The sequence below is a fragment of the Myxocyprinus asiaticus genome, chromosome 37 (assembly GCF_019703515.2).
Source record: "Myxocyprinus asiaticus isolate MX2 ecotype Aquarium Trade chromosome 37, UBuf_Myxa_2, whole genome shotgun sequence".
Taxonomy (NCBI): Eukaryota; Metazoa; Chordata; class Actinopteri; order Cypriniformes; family Catostomidae; genus Myxocyprinus; species Myxocyprinus asiaticus.
The window spans coordinates 37,109,247-37,133,584 of NC_059380.1; the positions used below are offsets into that span (position 1 = coordinate 37,109,247).

Below are 24,338 nucleotides of genomic sequence, written 5' to 3' on the forward strand. Positions count from 1 at the left end.
TTCTGGAGTTTTAACCCAATGGAAATTTTTCGGAAATACAGCTTTTCAATGTTTTGTTTGCTGAACCAAGAAACAGTACAACCCATTGACCAAAATGTAATGGTTCAGACGTTAAAAATACTTGACACAGCAAAACACAAAGCTTTTAAAAGTTGCATTTGTTTTTTTGCTTGACACGACATCTAAAAAAACCCGCATCGCTCCTGTGCGAAACACTGAAAAAACAGCTGGACAGCTGGACACAGCGGTCGAAGATGTCGTCTTATGCATGTGTACATGTTAAATCAATGGAAAAAGAGTGCAGACAGACACACACTATTCACATAAAATTATATATGATGTCTACTAATATCCATTATCTTTTCCTAATGACTACCTTCCACAAACTGCAAGGTTTGAGCTGCAGTTTCTGGTGAACATACATTCAGGAAAAAATGCCTTGGTTAATGCTCATGTTAATTATCCAAATCTGACACATTTGTGACTGTAGCAACTCGCTCCCAATTTTGCATCCTCACAGGATGTGGAACTTGTTACTGTCACTAGTGCTATTGCTATCGCTGTTCCTGTCGCTGTCCAAACTGAACATCTCTTACTGTTAAAACAAACACAGATTGTAGACAAAGTCAGAGAGGCAAACAAAAAATCTGATTAACACTAAGGGACGGACATTAGCCGAGTTTCCACTATTGGGCAAAATGATTGCGTTCTAGTGCATGCCTGGGCCAGTTGCGTTCCCACTCTCACTTCCGGGGCTTCATGGTGCCTCCTCGGGGCTTCCTCGGGGCCAATAGCCTTTGGCCCACCAAATACCCTTGGGCCAAACAAGGCCAACTGGGGATTGAGGCGTTTCATGTCAAAGGTGGAGTTTCGCTGAGTCAGGTCAGAGGTTTCAGCACCAAGGTCTCCGAACATGCGGGTTGTGGATCCACCTTACAAGAGTACAGATTCGGGAAAAATGTAAAAAAAATTGCGGGAGCTGTAAAAATCTGATAAAATGCACAATGGACAAAGCAGTGCACAAAGGAAGAACTTAAGGTTTGAGATTATGGATGGTTTGCTGGGACAGTTACAATCGGTGAATTGTCAATGCAAACTTATCTTGCTAGCTATCTAATGTTTACATCTGATATTAACTCGATGTCCTAGATAACTAGATAACATGATACCTCAGCTTGAGCTTCCCTCTTGCTTGTGAAATGGGCGGGGTGGCGTATTAAGGGAGTGTTTTAGGGCAATGCTGTTGGGCGATTGGCCCGATGGTGGGAACGCAGATCAATTTTGGTCTCGTGGCTCGAGGTCCATGGCTATTGGCCCCAGCTGGCCAAGTTGAAAGCCCTGGCTCACACTGGCCCGAGAGTGAAAAGCGGCTAATGGTAACATGCACAGATAGATAGAAGGAAGAAGTCTATCTCTCACTGCAGATGGAGACATTTTCTGGGCTGCTCTGTAGCCGTTGTTCAGGTGAAGCTACTTTTGGAGGCTGTTAGGAGCCGAAACCCTCCCTAGTGACACACAGGGCTCTTAATGAGAACGAGTTACTAAACAGCACAGACTTCCATCTCCTTCAGATCCAGTGTCAGACTGAATGCCATGCTCCCAACTACCAGTGGTCAGGTATAATGAGGCCTCTAGAAGGGCCGAACAGACATCAGGTCATACAAAAACAAGCATGGCTCATGTCCGAGACTGTGTTTTTCGGAATATATTGTATATATAAGACATAAGGCATAATATTTTCAGATTGGGTATGTGAAAGATGGATAGGAGTGGAGGAGAGTCTGTTTTTATGTAGCACATCCAGTCAGTCCGGAATGTCACTCTATATAATGTTCTCCTTTTCTTTATGGGAAATTACCCTTATTGAAGGTAATGACTTGGACGTCTGTTCAGTTGAAAAATTCTTGTACCAGAATGACCACATTAAAGAATGAAACCGGCAGTGTGTTGGAAAGGAGGGGAAAAACATCAAAACAATAATGGTGTTGTAATGAACACAAGAGCATGGTGAACACTGGGGGATGGCAAAAAGTCAATTCCTGTCTTTATCTCTTTTTCTCTCGCTCTGTCTCTCACCGTTGGTTGCATTACACCCCTGCTGTTAATTTTAAATACCCAGATAAGTGTGTGTGTGTGTGTGTGTGTGTGTGAGCGCATATGATAGCTCTCTTATACTTTACCCACACCACTGGGTCAAGGAGTACTGTTATTACTGCTGAAGGTGAGAATATTATGTCTAAAAACCCTCTGAGGAAAATTATGACATAATCATGTTGGTGGAAAGTAAAGTTTGTGGAAAGCTCAATCGAAAGCATTCATGGCATAAATACTCGCTGTTTTAAAAGTATAGCTACAAGACGTAATCATTATATGTGTTAACATGCTTTTTGTTTGCTAATATCGCTTATCAAAACCCTGCTGGAAAATCCAGCTTAAGCTGGTAGCTGTGTTTTGGAACATGGGAGCTGGTCCAAGCTGGTCATGAGCTGGTCCAAGCTGGTCATGTGCTGGTCCAAGCTGGTCATGAGATGGTCCAAGCTGGTTGACCAGCTACTATTTTCCAAAAACCAGCTTGACCACCTTGAGCTGGTATGACAAGTTGGTAGCTGGTCTAAGCTGGTCTCCCAGCTTGGACCAGCTAATGACCAGCTTGGACCAGCTAGAATCATCTACCATGTCCCAAAACACAGCTACCATCTTAAGCTGGATTTTCCAGTAGGGAATCTTATCTGTATAAAGAAATATTCAATATTAGGATTCGTTGTCATGACGACACAACGTCATGTAAACTCTGTGACACTGTAACACTGGTAAATCACAAATTTGATCACACTAAAATCATGTTAACACATGTAATGTTTAGCTCTTTTGTAACTTTATCTGTGTAAAGTTATATCCAATAGCCTATTACAACTTGGTTATCATGACAACATAACATTAAACCCTTTAATCTCATAGCAAATCCCTAATGTTATCACACCAAAATCATGTTAGCATGTTTAATGTTTACGTCTTGTGGCTATACTTTTGAAACCGTGTGTATATTAACATTTATCAACTGGCCCCATTCACTTCCATCGTTAGCGCCTTACTAACCGCAATTTAAAACAAACAAACAAACAAACAAACCAAGGGCCGATTCAAATGTATTTATTGTGGTAATGAACATTATGCCACAAATGCTGTTGAACAAGTTGAACTTGTATTGAACCTGGAATATTCCTTTTAAATAAAAAAAGCAAAAATGGCTTTTATAGTAAAGCACTCACAACGGAAGTGAATGGGGCAAGCCAATAAATGTTAAAAAACACAGTATTGCCACAGGACTAGGGTTGTCATTATCACTCAATTTAATTTGATTATTAAAAAATTCCTCGATTACAAAATTGCCGAATTGACAAATCGAAAATAAGGCGGAAGTGAGGGTGCTAACACATAACGACAAGAGGTGTCAGCTGTGTGATAGCGCTTCACTTTAGATTTGAAAAACAATGCAGGACCTAAAAAACATCACTTCAGCAATGCAACAGCACTTGAAAAGTTGACATCCAGTTTTCACAAACTGCCGGACACACACACCCGGTAAGCTCATCTGCATGCGATTGTGGTGCTGCGTGTCCAGATGCGTGAGAGAAGTTGAGCCCTTCATCACCTATGGGATCAAAATCCCGTCAAAAGTACTGCGGTCACGGATCCAAAAATAATAAGCATGAATCAAAATAATAAGTGTGAATAAAAAAATAAGAAGTGCAGATAAAACAATAATAAGTGCAAAAATAAGTAAAAAGCACAAATACAAATAATAAGCACAGATAAAAATAATTAGCACAGATCAAAAAAATAACAGGCATGAATCAAAAATATATAAACACATTTAAAATATGCTGCAAAAAATAAATAAATAAATAAATAAATAAATAAATAAATAAAGCAAAGTCATCAGAATTGCAAACAAAATAATGTTTTCCTTGGTTATATTACTGTTTTTTCTGCTCTCTGACAATTTTGCTCATATTTTCATTTTTTGGTAAGCTTACGCTGTATTTTTCTTTGCTTTCGTTTCCAAGTTCTGCGATTGGTTTTCCAAAACTTGTGAGTAGAGTTTCATGTAAATCAGGGGGCGTTTTGCGTCCCTATTGGTCCATTAGTTCTTGATCGACAGCTCCTCCTCTAGCTAATCATTCGAAGAGGGGAAGTGATGTCACTCCAATGCAACTCCGACAGCTGCTGCTCAATATTATATTATTTGTGGTTGATAGATTCGCTGCTTGTGTCTGTTTTGAGTATTTTCTGCCATCTCTAGGAAACAATGTTTTGTCCGAGTAGGCCATTATCATAGTCCGTTAACACGTATCAAGTCAGCTGAATTTAGTTACCAGAGTCTTTAGTTATTATTTAAGACTTCCTTGTTTGTAGGTTATTGGCTGCATATCTAAAAAAAAAAACAAGGCTGGGTTGGTGTGGATGTTTGATGTGTGTTTTTACTAGCTGTACCAATGTAATCGCGAGTTCAGAACCCAGCTTGATCCGCTTCTCCATGTTGCTGAATGTGCCGTTATGTACTGATCCTACGTTGGCATCGTTGGCATGGCTACATGTAGTTTCTTTTTCCACGATACTGCAGCGAAATCAGAAACAAGTAACCAAGTGTCCCCACGTCAGTAAATAATGCAATAAAGTTGGCTTGACGTTGGACATTCTTTAATCACATAGTCGCAAATTTAGGGACCGTCTCTAAAGATACAGGTAATATTGGAGCAACATTTACAAAATTTCCATAAAATAGAGTATACAACTTCAATAACATTTGAAGCAAATGACCTACAGGCATACAACCAACTCCAAAGTGTGCATGTAGGTGTCAGCAATAATGCACACCTTTTAGATTTTTGATATAAATAAAAAGAAAATGTCCAGTTATATGTAAGCATTTCTATATTCATCAGTATTGTAATAGGCCTTGGTGTTGGGATCTGGATTTTATTTCTGTCTGCTGGCCACCAGATAAGACCCTTTTGGAAATAACACCCCCCCCCACCCAACCTTCAGTACTTCTAAACTGTGTTTACAGTATATAAAGCTGATGTATCTTTGTGTAAATTTAATAGGCTACTCTTGTTCGGGTAAGGCACAAAGAGCCTGCAAAGCAACAAACAAACAAGTATTTCCTGACTTAAGATAATAATTACGACACCAAGGCCTATTACAATACTGATGAATATAGAAATGCTTACATATAATTGGACATTTTTTATTATTATTATTATATCAAAAATCTAAAAGGTGTGCATTATTGTTGACACCTACATGCACACTTTGGAGTTGATTTCGCTGCAGTATCGTGGAAAAAGAAACTACATGTAGCTGTGCCAACAACGTAGGATTAGTACATAACGGCACATTCAGCAACATGGAAAAGCAGATCAGAATCAGAATCAGAATCAGCTTTATTGCCAAGTATGCTTACACATACAAGGAATTTGTCTTGGTGACAGGAGCTTCCAGTGTACAACAATACAAAAACAGCAGCAAGACAAAGATAATAATAAAAAATAAAAAATAAAAATAATCATACACATATGTACAGACACACACATACATACATACACACATACACATGGGTAGTGCAAATGTAATACAATCTGTTATGTACAGTGCAAATACAAATCTGTTATGTACAGTGCAAATGATTTTTTTTTTTTTCTTCAGAGGAATGAAATGGCAGAAGAGGTTGGACATGTTGGATAAATATAAAAAAGACTAAGCTGTGTATTGCACATAGTTATGGGGGCAATTTAACTGTTCATGAGATGGATAGCTGAGGGAAAAAACTGTTCCTGTGCCTGACGGTTCTGGTGCTCAGAGCTCTGACCCGTCGGCCAGAAGGCAACAGTTCAAAAAATTAGTGGGCAGGGTGAGTGGGGTCCAGAGTGATTTTTCCAGCCTTTTTCCTCACTCTGGAAGTGTATAGTTCTTGAAGGGTGGGCAGGGGGCAACCAATAATCCTCTCAGCAGTCCAAACTGTCCTTTGTAGTCTTCTGATGTCTGATTTCGTAGCTGAACCAAACCAGACAGATATTGAAGTGCAGAGGACAGACTCAACGACTGCTGAGTAAAACTGTATCAGCAGCACCTGTGGCAGGTTGAATTTCCTCAGCTGGTGAAGGAAGTACAACCTCTGCTGGGCCTTTCTCACAATGGAGTCAATGTGGGTCTCCCAATTCAGGTCCTGTGAGATGGTAGTGCCCAGGAACCTGAATGACTCCACTGCTGCCACAGTGCTGTTTAGAATGGTGAGGGGGGTCAGTGTTGGGGTGTTCCTCCTAAAGTCCACCATGATCTCCACTGTTTTGAGCATGTTCAGCTCAAGGTTGTTTTGACTGCACCAGACAGCCAGCTGTTCAACCTCCCTACTGTATGCAGATTCATCATCATCTCGGATGAGGCCGATGACAGTGGTGTCATCTGCAAACTTCAGGAGCTTGACAGAGGGGACCTTGGCGATGCAGTCGTTGGTGTAGAGGGAGAAGAGTAGTGGGGAGAGCACACATTCCTTGGGGGCACCAGTGCTGATTGTACAGGTGCTAGAAGTGAGTTTCCCCTGTCTCACAAGCTGCTGGCTGTCCGTCAGAAAGCTGGTAATCTACTGACAGATAGACATGGAAACAGAGAGTTGGTGTAATTTATTCTGGAGTATAGCTGGGATGATGGTGTTGAAAGCCGAACTGAAGTCCACAAAAAGGATCCTTGCATATGTCCCTGGTCTGTCCAGATGTTGCAGGATATGATGCAATCCCATGTTGACTGCATCATCCACAGACCTGTTTGCTTGATAAGCAAATTGAAGGGGATCTAGAAAGGGTCCAGTGATGTTCTTCAGGTGGGCCAACACCATTCTCTCAAATGATTTCATGACCACAGATGTCAGGGCGACAGGTCTGTAGTTATTAAGTCCTGTGATTGCAAAAAAAATCAAGTTTTAATCAAGTTGGGTTCTGAACTCGCGACTGCATTGGTACAGTTAGTAAAAACATGCATCATACATCCACTCCAACCCAGCCTTGTTTTTTTAGATATGCAGCAATAACCTACAAACAAGGAAGTCTTAAATAATGCCTAAACTAAAACTCGATACATGTGTTAACGGACTATGATAATGGCCTACTTGGACAACACATAGATACGTTGCTTGTAGGAAACAATCAACCACAAATAATATAGTTATATTAAATTACCGTGATTGTCCAGGATTTGCCAACTGACGGTTATCCATCTTCATCTACCATCGTGCAATTGAGCAGCAGCCGTCAGAGTCGCATTGGAGTGACGTCACTTCCCCTCTTCGAATGATTGGCTAGAGGAGGAGCTGTCGATCAAGAACTAGTGGACCAATAGGGACACAAAACGTCCCCTGATTTACATGAAACTCTACTCAAGTTTTGGAAAACCAAGCGCAGAACTTGGAAACAAAAGCAAAGAAAAATACAGCGTAAGTGTACCAAAAAAATGAAAATATGAGCAAAATTGTCAGAGAGCACAAAGAACAGTAATATAACCAAGTAAAACATGATTTTGTTTGATGACTTTGCTTTAATTTTTCTGTTTTTTTGGCAGCATATTTTAAATTTGTTTATAAATCTTTGATTCATGCTTGTTATTTTTGAATCCGTGACAGCAATAATTTTGATGAGATTATGATCCCATAATCACCGCGCGGGACAGCTTGAACTCATGCACTCTAAACCTATTTATCTACACAATCGTTTTTGCAATATAGGCTTTTATGAAGCAACATAAAATAATGTCACGAAAACGATGTCCGTCGGACTTGAAGTTACACACGCAGTTACGGATGCGAAAACACATTCTGTTCAGTGAATCTGACTGAATCCAGGCGATCTAAGAAGGTAATTTAAGCAAAATATCATTTAAGTTCTGGTTATTTTCAACAAATTATCGTTTGAGTTCAGATCTGTGTAAATTAATTTCCATTGGAAGGTAATGTGACCTTTCTGCTCATGTAAATTAGATTTTGTGATGATTGTTTAAAAATAGATCGCAATGCCCCACTTCTGATAAATAGTTGATAGTTTATGGCCATTATTATAGGTAAAACTCAATGTGGGAATCCAGAGAACTTTATTTACTGAATAAAACCGCAGGTCTGTCTGTATGCTGTCAGTCAAAGCTCAACGTAAGTCTGCTGTTAAAGAAGAACCTGGCTATCTCCACATGTGAAATTATTACGTTTTTACTCCGTAAGGAACTGAATGTCTAGATGCTTGAGGGAATTTTACACAGTATGTAGAAAGCAACAAACTTTTGTGATCTGCATGTAGCACACATGCAACAATGCCCGTAACTACTGCAGCTCAACGCAAGAGTGAAAAAATGTATCTCGCGTGAATACTGAGAATATTGTATTCGGTTTTACGTGCAAGTGATAGTTAAAACAAATGAAATGGCTTTTATTTCTCTATGAAATAGTTTAACCATGTATATAACTCATTCTCAGTAAACAAAGATTGGTGGGCAGACATTGTTTCTGAAAATATAAAATATTTTATTTCCATGGCCTGTTTTCCCATATTTTGGTTCTAAACTAAAATGGGTAGATCATGTTGAACTAGTAAAAGAAAAAAGTAGATCTTGCATTTAAAAACTTGTGTATTCAAGCTGACGGAGATTGGCTTCTCCATCTTTTTATATTATAGATCTGCTTTTTGTGCCTGTTGGCTTTAGATAAGTGTTTTGTTGTTGTTATTCAATCGTAAAACACATCAAAACTTAGGCTAACTAATGCTTTTTAGCCAAATGTGACTTCACCTTGACAACTTCATGCAAACTGAGTTATTAAATAATTTTTCCGATTACTCGATTAATCATCAGAAAAATTGTTAGATTACTCAATTGCCAAAATAATCTATAGTGACAGCCCTACCCACGACATAAACTTTAATTTTAGTGTGTTAAAATCGCTTCCTAACCTTATATGTGTGACGTTATATTCATTATTACAATTTACAGTAGTTGTCATGACGACATCACACCAGCAAACCCTGTAATATGGTAGGATAAATGTTGTAATGCCGGTAAATCCCTGATTTGATCACACTTAACGTAAATTGTGTTAACACTATATGCATAATGTTTACATCTTGTGGCTATACTTTTGACACCCGGTTCCTGTCCCAAATGGCACACTTGATGTGGACTTGCGGTCTCTTAACCTTCATTTAGCATTGCCACAAAGTCCAGTGTGGATTAAATATTGATTTATGAGATATGGAATTACTTCTATTCAGTTTTTATTGAATAGTTTTTCATGGGAAGCTTTTTTCGATACATTTGACTGTGTTCTAATCACCTGCCCGTAACCGTCCATGTGTCTGAATCATAATTATTTGCTCTCTAAATATTTAAAACGATGGGGTTTTGTTGTTTTCAAATGTGCGCTTTGTTTTTCGGAGGTTCTTGATTAAAATGTCTAATGCTTTATTGTCATGATGTTGCTCAGTATTATTTAATAAAAAGAAGTATCCAAGTTAGTGTGTTCCTGTAAGTGTGTTCCTTTAACCTATCTATCAATGTCATGACTTTCAGCTGCATAGATATGAATAATAATAATAATAATAATAATAATAATAATAATATATATATATATATATATATATATATATATACATCTGATTGAAGTCTTGAGGTCTGTATCAAATGCACACTTTTATAACTCATGCACACTCATGGACTTGCTATCTGTCTGCAAAAAAAAGTTAACATTCCGCCAATCCAAACTGAATTTTACGCAGAGACACACTGTTGCATTCTGTAGTGCGCTTCACTAAATGATTTTGTCTAAAAGCAATTTAGAAGATTCTCATGGCTTAATATGCAGCTAATACAGCGTGGGTATTACTCATTGACGAAATGTCCTTCAACCTGGTTCTTTTTTTTTCCTGTCAAGCATGCCTATCGCAAAAAAAAAATAAATAAATAAAAAAAAATTTTTAAATAATGAGAGACGTGACCTGGGTAGCAGAGTGAACTCTCTTGCTATCAGGTTCTCACGTTTCATTCTCTGATGCAAGAAGTTGTGTCATTATTTGACCGAGCTAAGCTCTATGTTTTAAGAGGGATCTTCCTGAAATGATTCCCCAGGCAAGTGCATGGAAAATCACAGAGTGCCCATGCATGTGAGGGCATCTCTTGGCATGCACTGAGGATGCATAGAGAGCTTACCTGCTGATCTCGTAAGCCGAAGATTGCAATGTATTACCTTGACTCAATGACAAAATCCTCATGTTTTATACACTTTGCAAATGCAGATGCCTGTGGGTTTGCATTTTATAATGTAGATCCCCAAGGCTGATCCCTGTTTGAGCCATAGGATCACTGCACAATACTTTGAGACTGCAAAAGATGTCCAAGTCGCTTCCCCAGCAGCAGGGATGAAAAACTGTCTTGACCTACTGTCAAGGTGAACAATGTTCTCTCTTTTAGTCCACTTAGTGTTCACTTAAATGGCTTGAGTAACCATGGCGATATAGCGAATGCCCCCTTTTACACAGTTACAGAGAATTGCTGTGTCTGCGCCATTCCACAATAATCTGCCCCCAATGACAAACTGTGCATCTAAAAGTTTTAAGTATCACAGAAAAGTGCTGTTGTATGCGAGTCCTGTTGAGTTCCCCTGGCACACTTATTATTTTAAATCTTTCAATCCAATACTCTTTTCAGTGTTCTTGATCTAGATATTGGCACCACTGATCCAGTATTACCCCTGTGGTCAGCGCTAGGAAACCGGTTACCCTCCCTTAATCTTCGCTGGCACTGCCCCTCTCCTCCAGGTCCTTTTTTTCAGCTCTGCCGGACTTTCTCCTCACGTAATCAAAGGAAACAGATGCTACTAGTCAACACCTAGCCTACAGGGAATACTGGGAAATTTAGCTTGTGTTTGTATAAACAGACCTTTGGCTTCTGTGGAGTTAAAGGGGTCTCCTGTTGCCCAAACAAGCTAGGCTTAAAGCATCTATTTCCATTACATCAAATAATGTAGTTTCAGCGAGTGGTTCATCTGTTGCATTTTGACCTTTTATTTACTTGTTCAGGTAGGGGAAAAGACAAACTTAGGATTTATTTGCTCTTATGCCTAGTGAAGCTCAAACATGGATGTTCTGCTTCATGATTGTTTCTTCTCTCTTATGGTGTCTTTTGTTTATTTAAGGTTAAAATAAATTGACATGAGATATGTGGATGAATATCATGAAAACTGTCACAAACATGTCTGTTTTAATGCTAAACATTTAACTATCATTACTGTAATGCAAAGAAAACAATGATATATTATTTACATTGTAAGTATTTATGGGTGATTCTTATGATTCTTATGACATGTAATGAAAATGGGTCTCATTCGCTATTAATTGCAAGGATTTTGCATACTTATATGTACAGTATATATACTGTGTGTGTATGTGTGTGTGTGTGTATATATATATATATATATATATATATATATATATACAGTTGAAGTCAGAAGTTTACATACACTTAGGTTGAAGTCATTAAAACTAATTTTTTTAACCACTCCACAGATTTAATATTAGCAAACTATAGTTTTGGCAAGTTGTTTAGGACATCTACTTTGTGCACGACATGAATAATTTTTCCAACAATTGTTTACAGACAGATTGTTTCACTTTTAATTGACTATATCAAAATTCCTGTGGGTCAGAAGTTGTGTGGGAGGGGCAGTGGTGGTGGCTCAGCAGTTAAGGCTCTGGGTTACTGATCAGAAGGTCGGGGGTTCAAGCCCCAGCACTGCCAAGATGCCACTGTTGGGCCCTTGAGCAAGGTCCTTGACCCTATCTCTAACATGGCTGACCCTGCACTCTGACCCCAACTTAGCTGGGATATGTGAAAAAAATAATTTCACTGTATAATGTGTGATAAATAAAAATTATAAAATTATTATTATAAGTTTACCTACACTAAGTTAACTGTGCCTTTAAGCAGGGAAAATTCCAGAAAATGATGTCAAGCCTTTAGCCAATTAGCTTCTGATAGGCTAATTGGCTAATTGGAGTCAATTGGATGTGTACCTGTGGATGTATTTTAAGGCCTACCTTCAAACTCAGTGCCTCTTTGCTTGACATCATGGGAAAATCAAAAGAAATCAGCCAGGACCTCCACAAGTCTGGTTCATCCTTGGGAGCAATTTCCAAATGCCTGAAGACACCACGTTCATCTGTACAAAATAGTACGCAAGTATAAACACCATGGGACCACACAGCCATCATACCACACAGGAAGGAGACACATTCTGTTTCTTAGAGATAAACATAGTTTGGTGCAAAAAGTGCAAATCAATCCCAGAAGAACAGCACAGAACCTTGTGAAGATGCTGGAGGAAACAGGTAGACAAGTATCTATATCCACAGTAAAATGAGTCCTATATCGACATAACCTGAAAGGCTGCTCAGCAAGGAAGAAGCCAATGCTCCAAAACCGCCATAAAAAAGCCGGACTACAGTTTGAAAGTGCACATGCGGACAAAGATCTTACTTTTTGGAGAAATGTCCTCTGGACTGATGAAACAAAAATTAAACTATTTGGCCAAATTGACCATCTTTAATAGAACACCATCCCAACCGTGAAGCATGGGGGTGGCAGCATCTTGTTGTGGGGGTGCTTTTCTGCAGCAGGGACTGGTGCGCTTCACAAAATAGATGGCATCATAAGGAAGGAAAATTATGTGGATATATTGAAGCAACATCTCAAGACATCAGCCAGGAAGTTAAAGCTTGGTCATAAATGGGTCTTCCAAATGGACAATGACCCCAAGCATACCTCCAAAGTTGTGGCAAAATGGCTTAAGGACAACAAAGTCAAGGTATTGGAGTGGCCATCATAAAGCTGTGACCTCAGTCCGATAGAAAATTTGTGGGCAGAACTGAAAAAGCATGTGCGAGCAAGGAGGTCTACAAACCTGACTCAGTTACACCAGTTCTGTCTGGAGGAATGGGACAAAATTCCAGCAACTTATTGTGAGAAACTTGTGGAGGCTACCCAAAATGTTTGACCCAAGTTAAACAATTTAAATGCAATGCTACCAAATACTAACAAAGCATATATAAACTTTTGACCCACTGGGAATGTGATGAAAGAAATAAAAGCTGAAATAAATCATTATCTCTACTATTATTCTGATATTTCACATTCTTAAAATAAAGTAGTGATCCTAACTGACCTAAAACAGGGAATGTTTTCTACGATTAAATGTCAGGAATTGTGAAAAACTGAGTTTAAATGTATTTGGCTAAGGTGTATGTAAACTTACATAACGTGAAAAATTACTATTACAATTTGAGAAAAATGTTCAGAACTTCTTAAACTACTTCAAAGAGTTCTCCACATGCAGCAATGACAGCTTTGCAGATCCTTGGCATTCTAGCTGTCAGTTTGTCCAAATACTCAAGTGACATTTCACCCCATGCTTCCTGTAGCACTTGCCATAGATGTGGCTGTCTTGTCAGGCACTTCTCACGCACCTTACAGTCTAGCTGATCCCACAAAAGCTCAATGGGGTTCAGATCCATAACACTCTTTTCCAATTATCTGTTGTCCAATGTCTGTGTTTCTTTGCCCACTCTAACCTTTTCTTTTTGTTTTTCTGTTTCAAAAGTGGCCTTTTCTTTGCAATTCTTCCCATAAGGCCTGCACCCCTGAGTCTTCTCTTTACTGTTGTACATGAAACTGGTGTTGAGCGGGTAGAATTCAACGAAGCTGTCAGCTGAGGACATGTGAGGCGTCTATTTCTCAAATTAGAGACTCTGATGTACTTATCCTCTTGTTTAGTTGTACATCTGGCACTCCACATCTCTTTCTGTCCTTGTTAGAGCCAGTTGTCCTTTGTCTTTGCAGACTGTAGTGTACACCTTTGTATGAAATCTTCAGTTTTTTGGCAATTTCAAGCATTGTATAGCCTTCATTCCTCTAAACAATGATTGACTGATGAGTTTCTAGAGAAAGCTGTTTCTTTTTTGCCATTTTTGACCTAACATTGACCTTAAGACATGCCAGTCTATTGCATACTGTGGCAACTCAAAAACAAACACAAAGACAATGTTAAGCTTCATTTAATGAGCCAAATAGCTTTCAACTGTGTTTTATATAATGGCAAGTGATTTTCTAGTACCAAATTAGTAATTTAGCATGATTACTCAAGGATAAGGTGTGGGAGTGATGGCTGCTGGAAATGGGGCCTGTCTAGATTTGATCAAATTACTTTTTTCAAATAGTGATGGTGCTGTTTTTTACATCAGTAATGTCCTGACTATACTTTGTGATCAGTTGAATGCCACTTTGGTGAATTAAATTACCAATTTCCTTCTGAAACAGCTAAATCTGTACATTATTCCAAACTTTTGGCCGCCAGTGTGTATATATATATATATATATATATATATATATATATGTATATAGTGTGCATAATTTCATTAATTTCGTATTTATTCCATGTTTATAAGGACACTGGGAGAATGTGATTTCTGTATGTGATTTCATTTGGTCCTAAAAAAATGTTGTACATTTTGAATTAGTGCAAACTTACTGATAAATCAAGATTTTTGCATGACAATATTCATATGCAGATTTTACAAACAAATTTGTGCATACACACGGTTAGTGAATGAGACCCAATGTCATGGTCCTGTTTTACTCCACAATCAAAAGGAACAAACAAGAAATTGTATTTTGCAAATAGAAAACAAAACCTTTTTTTATGTCCAGGATTTTTTACACTGTGACATTATTTTCATGACAGTTACGCACATTTTACAGCACAGTTATCATTACCGCAAAGGAAAAAAGATGGTCATTATTAAATTCTCATAACCACAATGTTTAAAAATATTATATTAAATACATTAAGTATTTATAAAAAAAATCATAATTACAGTTACGCACATTTTACCCCCAATTCTCATTACCGTAATGCAATACAAGTTTGTCATTATGATATTCTCATTACTGCAATGTGAAAAAGAATGATATATTGTTTAAATTGAAAAGTATATACTTTCACAGCACTATTTCTTGTTACTGCCTTTAATTTATGCTGATTTAAAAAACAAAAAACAAATTGTGCAACAGCATCTATTTACTGTAATGCAGTAATAAAATGACTTATGGTAATGAGAATAATAATAAAAAAGTACAAGTAAAATGTCTGGACACATAACAGTAATTTGAATTGTGTGGTAAAATGTAAATAGTGTCTTGAAATTAATATCACAATGTAAAAAAAATAAAATATGAATGTCCCAAATATAGGCTTCATTTTCATTATGCAATAATGTAAAGTTTTATGTTTCTTTCTTTTTTTTTTTTTTTTTATTGATTTGAGGTTTAATATGTCCAACATTTTCTTGACAGGTTTTGTGAGAATCACCCTTATATATATATATATATAATTTTGTCATGAAATTGTTATTAAAATAATGTCACAATGCTAAAAGATATTTATCTACGATTATACATATTTTATATACGATAAGATTTGTCCTCATCCTGGTCCAAACAATGCTCTGACATGTGGCCGCTCTTGTTGGCATAATCAGGCTTGTTAAAAAGAATCCACTGGATCCTCTCTGGAATGGGTTTAGCCATGTCCCACTATCCTGATGATTACAGCTTCCTTGAAAGGATTAGCACAATGTTGATTAGTTTGATTTCATTCTTCAAGCCAGAAAAAAAAAATTGATGTTTATGAGATTTATTTTAATGCATTTCCTCTTGTGGAAACAAATTATGCAGAACTGTCAATACAGGCAAAAGCTTGTGTTCTCTCTCTCTTGCTCTCTTGCTTACCTTTTCATCTTATTTTGAGAGTATTTCCTGATCGAGCTGAAGAGCCAAGCTCCCTTATTAACAGAAATTAAGAGGCAAAAACAACAACATTTATTTCACTTTTTTTTTTTTTTTCATCTGGGATGGGGAACACGTCGCCCCTGTCGTGGTAATTAAAAATGACTCTGTGCAAGCAAATGTTTGTGGAAATGGAGGCTGTGCCGCTGTGGAAGCAATGGGGAAAAAGGGAAAGGTCACGCTGCTTTGTTTTTGCAAACGGGGAGGCTTTGGGCTGTAAGGAGCTGATTTGTGAAGGTGCCTGGATCATGATCAGAATAATAATTTTGAGGAGAGACGGTACAAGAGCATCTGTAGATCCGTTGAAAGAATGCTGAGATATGGTAGAGAGCACATGCTGACCAATAGAGCGCAACATTCTGGTTCCGGAAGTGAAAATTAGGGATGGGCATTTTCAAGTAATTTTGTAGTCGAGAACTCTAACCCACAAAAAAGGAGTACCCGATTACTTGTAAATAAAAATTTACCTTGGATTGCGGAGGGCCCCCAAGTAGGATTTTGCTTAGGGCCCCTATATGTTCAGAAATGGCCCTGTCAAGAATGGTTTAAAATAAGATAAAATCAATTTTTTTTATTAACAATATGCATTAATACAAATGGAAAACAATTTTTTTTATTTGCTCTGACCCGGAGCTTATATAGAAACCAATACTGATGGCATGAGGGTAATGCACATACATAAACTCTGAGTCTACATAAAGCTATCACATTTTTATAATTTCACATGCTATTTTATTTTTTTTGCTTTTTACAATATGCACTCTGCCTGTGTTAAGAGATTTCACGCACACATACACTCATACTGGTCTGATCAGTTTCCAAATTCGCTTCGCATTTTTTCCACCATAAAAGCAGATCCTCATCTGTTGGTTTGCATGACGTTATTAAGAACGGGATACAAATAGAGTAGAATTCAATAAGGATTTTACAAGTGTTGTATTGTAATATATATACTAATTCAACTTAGCTTTGCATTAGAAGCACAGATGCCATGCTATATCTTCTTCCCTAATCCAACACTTCAACAACAATTATCCACAGAACCCCCCAGTGGACTCGATTGTAATTGCTGGATTTGGTGAGAAATTCAGAGGGAAAATGGTTTAATTCAGCGCTGCTCACGGTAGAGAAATGCGGAAAGGAAAATTAATTTGCGATATTCGAGTAATGTTTTTAATGCTCGAGTAGCTGGTGCAGAATGAGTACTCTATTACTCGATTACTCCTTCACATCCCTAGTGAAAATCCCATATATATATTTTTTTTCTATAGAGAAATAGGTTATTAATTATAACTTATAAACCTTTTAAAGACTGACGTGAGCTCCGAGGTTGTTAATTGATCGTACTATATATGCTTTTGTTGATGCCATCAGTCCATGTTATTTCAACTTTTCTGGAGGAAAATATACACTACCAGTGTTGCTGAAGAGAAAAGATCCACCAATCAGAGATTCTTGATCAACAAAGCGACCATGACACACTGTCAATGTCGCAATGGACTCGGCCTTTGTACACAAACTACTTATATATTTGAATATTTTGCAATCAAATTAAAATACATTGTTTCTATACTTCTATTTAACAACTTATTGTTGTATATTTGTATATATATTATATTTTCCCATCATGTTTAATTCAATTGTCATTCGCAATTCTTCATGGGATTGTAGAAAATATTAATTACACAGTCTTGTACATTTGAATGAATGAATGAAGGTTACATTTAAATAGCACTTTTTCCTAACACTACACTCAAAGCAATTTACACAGTGAACAAGGGGACTCTCCTCAACCACCAGCAGTGTGCAGCATCCCTATGGATGATGTGACAGCAGCCATAGCATGCCAGTATGCTCACCACACACCAGCTATTGGTGGAGAGGAGAGAGTAGAGTTATAGAGACAATTAATGGATGAGGATTATTAGGAGGCCATGATTGAGAAAGGCCAATGGGGGGAGTTTGGCCAGGACACCAGGGTTACACCCCTACTCTTTACAAGAAGTTCCTGGGATTTTTAATGACCACAGAGAGTCAGGACCTCAGTTTAACATCTCATCTGAAGGATGGTGTCTTTTTTCAGTACAGCATCCCTGTCACTATACTGGGACATTAGGACTCACACAGACCACAGGGTGAGCAGCTTGCCTCCCTAATACCTCTTCCAGCAGCAACCTTAGTTTTCCCCAGGAGGTCACCCATCCAGGTACTGGCCAGGCTCAACCCTGCTTAGCTTCAGTGGGCAACCAGTCTTGAGCTACAGGATGAAATGGCTGCTGCTTTTGTCCTTTTGTCTTAAAAATGAAATTCACACAAAACAATTACTTAAATACACCTCTTATATGATGAACATGTTTTCAATTTCTGAGTTCAATGTTATTTTGATATTTTTTTCTGGGTCTTAAAATTCATGAGGTGTAACCGTCCAGAGACCATAGAAAATAAATCATTCTCATTAAAAGTAAATGGTAATAATAATAATAACAACAACAACAACAACAACAACAACAACTGACATGAGTAGTTTGGAATATTTCTTAAAAAAATAAGCAGTGAAACCATTTCGTTTTTAATATTTGAAAGACTTTTGTCCACCAAATCAACCATGTGGTGCAATCAACATGTAGGTAGCCTTTTTGTTAACATAAAACAGCGAAGACCCCTTTAGACACTCATGACTGTGTGAGAAGTTTTTTAAAACATATTTATTTTGTCATATTTTGTCATATCATTACTTATTGATATATATTTTTTTCTGGTCATATGCTTTAACCCTGAGAAAAGGTCTTGATATTCTTGACTCTCTGTTTGCCGAATTTCATTCACCTTCTCCAAGACCCTCAGAAAGAACCAGTGCTGTATGCCTTCTGTCCATTCCTCTCCTCTGTCCATTCCCATGTTCCCCTCATTCACTTCATAACCCCTCCCTTTTTCTAGGTCTCGCGTGCACTGAGGCGCAAAATTATTCAGGGATAGAGGGATAGATTTCTCCCTGTTGAATTGAACCAGTGGGTAAGGCTTTTGTGCCAACCCATTGTAATTGACTGTCACTTTATTTACTGAGTGACTTGGTGTGTTTGTGTGTGCTACTGTTAATTTTCATTTTTCCATATGCATATGCGTATGTGACTGTTCTCTCTGGCTTTTATCCACTGCGTATTGAAAGTCCATGCAGTCAAGATAATGGCCCGCATGGCTCGTTCTTAAAGCATGCCAGGCAGACTTTCATGTTATTAATTACATGAAATCCATTCCTTCTTGAAATATTCTTCAAATATACCCAAATGCATGTTTCCTTTTAGCTTTTACCAGGGTTTAGTGATTGGCAAAACTTTGCCGTATCCAATTAATTATTCCACCTGCCACTCTCGCCAGTGGCCTTTTGGATGGTGCACAAACACTTTGGTGCCCTTTGGAAGGCTTTAACAGCAACTCTTGTGACTGCTGTTCTCTTGAAAAGGGGCCTTTCCCCCCTCTGGTTGTTGACAAATGGCTATAGACTGGCGTGGTGTCAAGTTGTTAAAATGTACAGTGGCGTGGAGTCAGAGAAGTTAATGGTTTTTCATACTTCTCAATTTTCCACCCTTGATTGCGTTGGCCTACTTGCCACTCCTCATGGATGTTTACGAAGACGGCTCAAATGCTGAATGGATGTTAAAAGGGTAAGGAACCAAGAACTGGTTCCATTAAAAATAAAAAATAAATAAAAAAAACTACCAGAAGCAAATTATTTTCCTGGATTTCGGTTACATTAATGGTTCTCGAATATGCTTTTTTCCTCTGCAGATGTGGACACAACACCATGCTAAAATACTTCCAGTGGCACTGCAACACCGCAATTCAATCAGCAATGTGAAACATACTGTGAGACTATTGTAGTCCGATTGCTGAATAAATGACTCTAATTAGCTGGATCTTTTTAATCTACCATGCAAAACATACAGTGGGACCAGTGTTGTCCAATTCTTGAACTAATTATTCCTATGAGCCTATTTATTAGAATTACAGCACAAAACATACAGAACAACAAGTGTAGTCTGATTCCCAAACAAATGACTCCAATGAGCTGGTTCTTTTTAATCTACAGCGTGAAACATACAGCGGGACCAGTGCAGTCCAAATCCTGAACAAATGATTCTTATGAACCGACTCATTGGAATCTACAGTGCAAAACATACAGCATAACCTGTGTAGTTTGATTCCTGAATGAATGAATGACTCTTTAGTGCCTGTTCTTTTGGATCTACACTGCAAAGCATACAGTATAGCAGAGTTGGGTTACTCGAGTTCGGACTCGAGTCCGAATCATGAGTCATATTTTAATGGACTTGGACTTGTCACGGACTCGGATGCATTTTTACTTGGATTTGACTCGGACTCGAGCTTTTCGTACTTGGGATTTTTTTCAGAGTCTGACCGAGTCCATGGCATTTGTGATGCAATGAAAAACAAACAAACAAACAAACAAACAAATAATGTAACATAGGGTGACCATATGTCCTCTTTTCCCCAGACATGTCCTCTTCTTCAGACCTGAAAAAAGCATCTGGGGCAGGATTTCAAAATTGCCTCTAAATGTCCGGGATTTGGCTTTGTCTTCATATTGATGTGTTCTCTACAGTTAGTACTATACACATTCTGTGTATTTGATACTGCACATTAGTTTTCACGCGTATGTGTGCTTACGTGTGATTATTCTGGCTGAGAGCAGCAGTGTGCACTCATTCAAAGTACTTTTTTAACTCTCTCGCCCGCGTGCATGTGCTGTATGTGTGTGCGGGAAAGAGATCGCCATTCGCCAGACATGCTCTGCCACTCTCATCCAGAAATATCAATAATGTAAGTACACTTTAAAAAGTACATTCCCCAACTCTGCAAATTACTAAATTTATAACTGAAAATGTTGACTATATCGAGACAAAATCAAATTTACTACGTATCTGGGACATTTAAACTAATATGACGGATGAAACAGACCATGTTGGAAATTGTACAGCTCAGTCCATGACATACAGCATTTGTAGCACAACCTCTGTGTGTTACCTGTAAAGCTGGCACTTGCGTTTCAATGGCAAAACAGTCGGAAAATACAATGAGGAACACAAGTGAGGGGAGAAGTCTCTATTCACCTATTATCTATACTAAATATAATGTGAAAAGAAACGTCAGCCCAAGGTGAGTTTGTCAAAAATTTTATCTTGACTTTAGGGAAGTAGGCTACACCTGGAAACAGCAGGAGGACTGAAAAGTGTGAAGTGTAGTACTGTAGTATATAAATATTATTTTAATGGTATCTGATCTTTTCTGTTTTTATTTTATGTTGTTGTATTTAATTTTATGGGCATTATTAAACGTTTTAATATTACCATTTATTAAATGTATTAAACACATTAAATGCATTGAATTAATTACATTGAATGTATTTCACCCATAATTTTAGATAAAACTAAACTAAATTGAAAATGAAGTAGAAATAAAAACTAAATTAAAATTCGAAATAATAATAACTCTGGTTGTAATGACTAACGCAGCTTTCACTTTCATCAGTGTATGTTTGAGTGGAGGGGAAAAGCAACAAATAATTGAAAAGTCAACAAAACGTTATAAGAAATGTGTTGAAGGACAGTTTTGTCTTCATACACCTAAAGCATATGCTTTCATCCTGAATCCACTTTGAAATTTGCTCAGCAGGATACTAATCATTTGTTTTTTGCATTTATATTGACAGACTGTTTTTCTTAGTTGTAAAGTTTAAAATAAGCTTAAAATATTGATGTTGAGTTTATGGTTACAATTTTAATTCAGATTCTTGAACAGATTAATTCGGACTCGACTCGGACTCTGCCTGTTATGGACTCAGTCTTGAGTTCGATTCTGCCCCTTTTGGACTCGGACTCAACTCGGACTCGATTGTTTAAAGACTCGGACTTGATTCGGACTCGACTAAGGTGGACTAAAAACCAACATTACAGTATAGTGCTTCCCACTAAAAATTACTCTTATCAGCTGGTTCTTTTAAACAAATAAAAAACTTACAGAACCTCAAGTCATTCATTTTTTTAATATATATATATTTTTTATCCCCTTTTCTCCCCAATTTGGAATGCCCAATTCAAACTACTTTAGTAGGTCCTCGTGGTGGCGCGGTTACTCACTTCAATCCGGGTGGTGGAGGACAAGTCCCAGTTTCTGAGACCGTCAATCCGCGCATCTTATCACATGGCTCGTTGTGCATGACACCATGGAGACTCTGCATGTGGAGGTTCATGCTACTCTCTGCGATCCACGCACAACTTACCACACGCCCCATTGAGAGCGGGAACCACTAATCGCAACCACGAGGAGGTTACCCCATGTGACTCTACCCTCCCTAGCAACCAGGCCAATTTGGTTGCTTAGGAGACCTGGCTGGAGTCACTCAGCACACCCTGGACTCGAACTTGTGACTCCAGGGGTGGTAGACAGCGTCAATGTTCATTCATTTTGTTAAGTTAGACTCAAAATGAACCAAGAACTGTTACGGTTTTATGTGTACTTAAGGCTCGTGAGACTAATTTCTGGATGGCTGTTGATATGACAGTGTGTACAGTAGCTAAAGTTACATATTATTGGTTTTGTAGTAATTACTGGTATTTTATAAAAATGAAATTATTAACAAGATACCTTAACTAAAAAGTCTGTGTAAACAGACAATTTGCAAGAATCTGTTCTGTTAAAAATGTAATGATCTTATCATTTGGTAACAGACTGCTGAAGACAGTACATTTGATAAGAATTACATTTCTTATTTCCAAACATTTCTTACTCAAAAGTACTAAAAGATTTATTAATGGAACCATTACAAAACAAAAACTGTTAAGAGGAATCAAACCGAATCATTACATTCCTTAAGATTCCCTAGATGTGAACACTATGTAAGCAGGCCGCTAAGGTAATTCCAAACACATTTTTGCATATGTCTGCTCTGTTTTCAGTAGTTTATCCAGGTAAACATGCGCTAGACTGACATTTTTGGCCATTGTGCTGTGTCTCGCTGGTTTTCCAGCATCTCGTACAGGAGCGGCGCATTTTTTAGAAGCTGTGTCAGGTTAAAAAGAACGCAAGCTTTGTGCGTTTTGAGATCCCTGAGTTCTGTTCTAATGTTGCGCTGCGTCTAGCTATTTTTAGCGCAAGAATTTGGTCTGAACAGCCCCTAACAGCAGTTGTGACCTGAACATTGGACATATGATCCATTGACACCCTGCTACCTCCGTGACTCCAGTACATTTAGCGAGAACAACCGTTCAGTCTAATGTTGTGATACAGTACAGCTGCTGTGTGGGGAAAGCTGTCAAATCTCATTATGCTGAATACTGCCAGTCAACAAGCGGCTCCCATCTTCACTGATGAAGACTTTACTGTCCACGTGCCTCTTGACACGTCGCATTGATAGATCCCAGTTCAACGTTCGCGAGGAAACACAGACATAATGATTTGAGTGCATGAGAGAGAGAGCGGGGTCATTTAATTGGGGTTCCTATAAGCCACAATGGAGAGTTTATGAGCAATAAGGGATGAGAGAGAGAGAGAGAGAGAGTGAGTACATTCCCTTTGAATGATGAATTCACACACTTTTCCTTTGATGCCCCTCAAGCATGTATACAGGATGGTCATGATTTTTACTGGTGAGAGAGAAAAATGCAAGCAAGGATTTATGTAATTTTTTTTGGGGGGGGGGGGGGGGGGTTTCTCCCCTTTTCTCCCCAATTTGGAATGCTCAATTCCCAATGTGCTCTAAGTCCTCGTGGTGGCGTAGTGACTTGCCTTAATCTGGGTGGCGGAGGATGAATCTCAGTTGCCTCTGCGTCTGAGACTGTCAATCCGCGCATCTTATCACGTGGTTTGCTGAGCGAGTTACTGCGGAGACGTAGCGTGTGTGGAGGCTGCACGATATTCTCCGCTACATCCACGCACAACTCACCACGCGCCCCACCGAGAGCGAGAACCACATTATAGCAACTGCGAGGAGGTTACCCCATGTGACTCTACCCTCCCTAGCAACCAGGCCAATATGGTTGCTTAGGAGACCTGGCTGAAGTCACTCAGCACGCCCTGGATTCGAACTTGCGACTCCAGGTGGTAGTCAGCGTCAATACTCGCTGAGCTACCCAGGCCCCCAAAGCAAGGATTTAATTTTTTGTTTGAACTCATACCTATCTATTGCTTAATGATAGCAATAGGTGCATACTAAAGCTGGCTACTGGGCTGGTCAAGTACTGCACTGCCAATTTTTTTTTTTTTTTTTAGTATTTTTTTTCTTGTTTGCCAGTAAAATATCTAAACATCCTTAAAAAAAGATACATTTTCTTGGACATGCACAGTCTGGTTTACATTGTTAATGTTCTTGCGTCATTGTGGCAGTAACAATCAGT

The 24,338-nt window shown here is 38.3% G+C and overlaps 1 protein-coding gene across 2 annotated transcripts in view; it reads left to right on the top strand.

The window, feature by feature from the left end:
* LOC127427844 (calmodulin-binding transcription activator 1-like) overlaps positions 1–24,338 on the top strand; it is a 474,573-nt gene that overhangs the window by 50,020 nt on the left and 400,215 nt on the right. The gene's annotated exons all lie outside the window — the stretch shown is intronic.